The sequence below is a fragment of the Cebus imitator genome, unplaced genomic scaffold, assembly GCF_001604975.1.
Source record: "Cebus imitator isolate Cc_AM_T3 unplaced genomic scaffold, Cebus_imitator-1.0 Scaffold62, whole genome shotgun sequence".
NCBI lineage: Eukaryota > Metazoa > Chordata > Mammalia > Primates > Cebidae > Cebus > Cebus imitator.
Window position 1 is genome coordinate 5,371,181 of NW_016107377.1, and position 4,950 is coordinate 5,376,130.

The 4,950-nt window shown below is 46.2% G+C and overlaps 1 pseudogene; it reads left to right on the forward strand.

Moving 5' to 3' along the window:
- The first annotated feature begins 1,132 nt into the window (after positions 1-1,132).
- The window catches only part of LOC108305319, a 20,906-nt pseudogene continuing 17,088 nt past the window's right edge, over positions 1,133-4,950 (forward strand).

The following is a 4,950-nucleotide window of genomic DNA, read 5'->3' on the forward strand; positions in this document are numbered from 1 at the left end:
CTGGGATTACAGGTATGAGCCACCGCACCCAGCCTGGGCAAGTCTTAAATTCTCTGAGCTTGTTTTCTCAACTGTAAAATGGCAACAAGAGCAAAACCTACGTCACAAGGTGATTGCAAGTGTTAAAAGAAAAAATGGAAAGCGCCTTGCAGCAGAGAGCGGGGCTGTGTGCTGACAATGTTGTATTAAGAAATAGACAAAGGAGGCTGAAAGTGGTGGCTCATGCCTATAATCCCAGCACTTTGGGAAGCCAAGGCAGGAGCATCACTTGAGGCCAGGAGTCCAAGACCAGCCTGGGCAACATAGCAAAACCTGGTCTCTACAAAACATTTTTTAAAAATTAGCCAGGTGAGGTGGAACATGCCTGTAGTCTTAGCTACTTGGAACGCCGAGGCAGGAGGATCGAGGCTGCAGTGAGCTGTGATCACACCATAGCACTCCAGCCTGGGTGACAAAATGAGACATTGTCTCTAAGTTTTAAAAAAGTAATTGAAAAAGAAGAAATAGACAAATGAAAAAGCAAAGCCTCTCAGCGCTTCCTGCTGCCTTCTTTCCTCCTGGGCTTCAGCACCACTCAGCCCCAAAGTTTGGACTTGCCCAGGAGGATGGAGAGACAGGAAGCTACCAAGAGACAAAGGCAGAATCTGCCCGGCACGCAGGAGAAGGAGGACTGGAAACCCAGTTTTAAAGGATTCTCTTCCTGACAAACTCCAGTTTGCTAATTTGGTCATGAACAGGCCACCCTACCGTGGGGCATTTTAGGAAGTTTGAACATTCTGAGGGCAAGTTTTGAGGGTTTTGAGTGGAGGTAGGGGTGGGATGCTGGTCGAATTTGCTTCCTGGGAAGATCACCGTGAACACTGTGTAGAAAGTGGGTTGGAGGAAGACAGGATGGGGATGAGGACCTCATTAGGAAGCGTGCAGGAATCCAGCCGGGAGTCAGAGGTGGCCCTAACTCAGGGGAAGGGATGGAGGAGAGACTGGCAGGGGCCTCTGAGGGCTTGGGGAGTGTCTGATAGAACACCAAGGCACGGGGGAAAGAAGAGGCAAGGACGACTCCCAGATTTCAGGTGGAGCAGCCCCGTAGGTGTCATGAACATCATTCACTGAGACAAAAAAACAGCAAGAAGCCATGATTGTGGGAAAGATGATGAGTTCAGCCATGGCCACAGAGCGTCTGAGTGCCTGTGGGACTCGAGGGAAAGTGGGTCATGGGATGTTGGTGTCTGGACTCACAAAGAGGTCAGCGAGAGACATCTACCTACAAACAGCAGGCATGTGGGCCTGGCAGTGCCTGGGAAAGCAGAAAGAGAAGCCTAAGGCAGCCCTCAAGAATGTCACGTTGGGTGGGGCGTGGTGGCTAATGCCTGTAATCCCAGCACTTTGGGAGGCCCAGGTGGGTGCATCACTTGAGGTCAGGAGTTCGAGACCAGCCTGGCCAACATGGCAAAACCCCATCTCTACTAAAAATACAAAAATTAGCCAGGCGGAGTGGCACGTGCCTGTAGTCCCAGCTACTCAGGAGGCTGAAGTAGGAGGATTACTTGAACCTAGGAGGCGGAGGTTGCAGTGAGCAGAGATTGTGCCGCTGCTCTCCAGCCTGGGTGACAGAGCAAGACTCCATCTCAAAAAAAATAAAATAAAATAAAAACCAAAAATTAACCAGGCGTAGTGGTGGGCACCTGTAATCCCAACTACTCGGGAGGCTGAGACAGGAGAATCACTTGAACCTGGGAGGCAGAGGTTGCAGTGAGCCGAGATTGTGCCACTGCACTCCAGCCTGGATGACAGAGTGAGACTCTGTCTCAGAAAAAAAGAAAAAAAAAATTCCAACCCAGAGGCCCAAGAGTGTGACCCTTGACTCCCATCCCTGGTGTCTGCAGGGATCTGGACTAGAGACTCTAGGTGAAAACTCTAATCCTCTGAGCTTTTCCAGTTTTCCTTGGGCTCAGAGCTTTGGAAGCAACTGCGCGCCGAGTTCTCCTCCCACCAGAATGATGGGTTTCCATGCTTAGAAAAATTCTCCACATATTTGATTATTTCTCACCAGGAATACATCTGCTTTAGACAGTTTAGTTTGCGTTGACAAATACGTATTTTATCAGGCACCATGCTAAGTGCAGTGAGGGGCAATTTTGCGATTATGACTGTGAGATCTAGAATCAGCCTGACTGGGATTTGACTCTGGCTCTGTAACTTACTGGCATTGTGAAATGGGCAAATTAACTAATTTCTTCAATCCTCAATTTTTTAACCTGCAAAATGAAGGAATATACTTAATTAAATATAAGATACCTTTCATTAAAGGCATACATTATTTCTTCACTTCTAAGAAAGACAAGTGCTGCTAATGAAACTTTGGCACGAGCCTGGAACAATAACCCTGTATCATGTGTGAACTGGCCACGGCAGCCTCTCCTCGCCTTGAAATTTCTTTCATCGGCACCAGAGGTCTGGCAATTTCTCCTTGCTCCTATTGCGTTGTTTGGTATGCAATGGGCAATTTTTTTGTGCACATGTCAGTTACTAAAGGTGACACAGCTTCATCTACCTTTGGGAGGAATCTTCATTTTCTGGGTACATAAAGCCCTTGATGATCGTTTCACAAGAAATTGTAGACGTGCAGTCATTTCTCCAACAAGTTTCCAGCTTCCTTCCCTCTCCTCCCCTCCCCTTCTCTTCTCCCCTCGCCTCCCCTGCCCTCCCCTCCCCTCCTCTCTTCTCCTCTTTGTTTTCTTACTTTCAATAAAGTCTCTCTCTGTCACTCAGGCTGGGGTGTAGCACAGTGGCACATCACAGTTCACTGCAGCCTCTATCTTTTGGGCTTAAGTGGTTTTCCAGCCTCAACCTCCTGAGTAACTAGAACTACAGGTGTGCGCCACCACACCTCGCTTATTTTCAAATTTTTGTAGAAATGAGGTTTCACTATGTTGCCCAGGTGAGTTTCAAACTCCTGGCCTCAGGTGGCCTTCCCACCTCAGCCTCCCAAAGCACTGGGCTTATAAGTGTGAGCCACTGTGCCTGGCCTGCAGCTCTATGTGCATGCTTTTCTGCATTCACTGTGTTTTCATTACAAGGCTGAGTAATAACAGTGCAGTCTTTTTTGAAAACATTAAATGTCAGTTAAGCTCAACACATGTGGTCCCAGCAATGCTCATGACTAAGTTGAAATGATAATATTAACAGTAATGACCAAGTTGGTGCACCCACAGGCAAAAACAGCCACTTACTGCTGCTGCCTGGCCAATGCCAATTGTAAAATGCCAAAAATTGTAAGAAGCGTCAGGATTCTGAGATGTTAGTGAAAAAAGATGTCTATTTTTGGCTGGGCATGGTAGCTTACACCTATAGTCCCAGCTACTCTGGAGGCTGAGGCAGGAGTATCCCACTGAGCCCAGGAGTTCGAGGCTGCAGTGAGCTGTGATTGTGTTACTGTACTAAAGCCTGGGAGACAGTGGAACTCTGTCCCCAACAACAACAACAAAAAGCATATTTATCACTAGAATTCCTGAAATCAGTACTGTACTTAGCACCGCCCTTTTGGAGTTGTTGTGATGGCTGAATTATATAGTGACATATATATATAAATTTTATTTATGTGTATAAATATATATACGTACATATGAAGATATATATAGAAAGAGACAGAGTCTTGCACTGTTGCCCAGGCTTAATGCAGTGGCACAATCTCAGCTCACTGTAACCTCCTCTTCCTGGGTTCAAGTGATTCTCCTGTCTTAGCCTCCTGAGTAGCTGGGATTACAGGCATGCCACCACACCCTGCTAATTAAAAATATATATATATGTATATGTATTTTTAGTAGAGACAGGGTTTCGCCATGTTGGCCAAGTTGGTCTCGAACTCCTGACCTCAAGTGCTCCACCTGCCTTGGCCTCCCAAAGTGCTGGGATTACAGGCGTGAGCCATTGCACCTGGTTGACTTCTACATATTTTCTCTGCTTTTGATTATCCAGTCGCTTAGCAAGCATGTACTGAAACCTTATTATGTGCAGGTGCTGTGCAAAGGGCCCTCTGGACTCCTGGTCAGCACGCGGTGAAATAAAGTCTGGTGCTCTGGGAGTGCTGGGTGAACATATTTGGAAATCCCTAAGCATTGTGTCAGTATGTGCTGAAAGCTAATGTGTTTAAGATAGAAGACACTCAGAGTCAGAACACCTGGAAGCCAGGCGCAGTGCCTCACACCTGTAACCCCAGCACTTTTGGGAGGCTGAGATGCGCACATCACTTGAGGTCAGGAGTTCAAGACGAGCCTGGCCAACATGATGAAACCCCGTTTCTACTAAAAATACAAAAATGAGCTGGGGGTGGTGATGCACACCTGTAATCCCAGCTACACAGAAAGCTGAGGCAGAAGAATTGCTTGAACCCAGGAGGTGGAGGTTGCAGTGAGCTGAGATCACGGCACTGCACTCCGGCATGGGTGACAGAATGAGACTGTCTCAATTGAAAAAAAAAAAGAAAGAAACAGCTGGAAACAAAAGAGAGGAGACAGTTCAGGAGAACATGGAAAAGAAGAAAGCCCTCAAGAAAAAGGAAAAGGACTGGATAAGGAATGAGAACTGATGTCTAGTTCCGTACTTTTCCAAGTCAACATGTGGCCAGGATTTCCTTCCAGTATCTTCTTTTTGAGCATTTTAAAGAATTGTTGAGGTCTTTTGAGTTGACTTCCTTATTTCATCAAGAAGAATGCTGAAGGCAGGGGCGTGAGGAGACTTATTTGGAAATATGGCTTCTGGAGGTCTAAGGGTGATTTCTCTTCATTTCTTTCTGATTTTCTATATTGATAATTGTTGTATAATGTGCTCTCTTTATAATGGTAATAGCTAATCTATAGACAGAAATGTCTATTAAGCAATATTACTTTTCCTCAGGGAGGAGCCTGCTAATATCTAATGAAGTCCATGGCTTTTAGGAAAGAACCAAAAAAA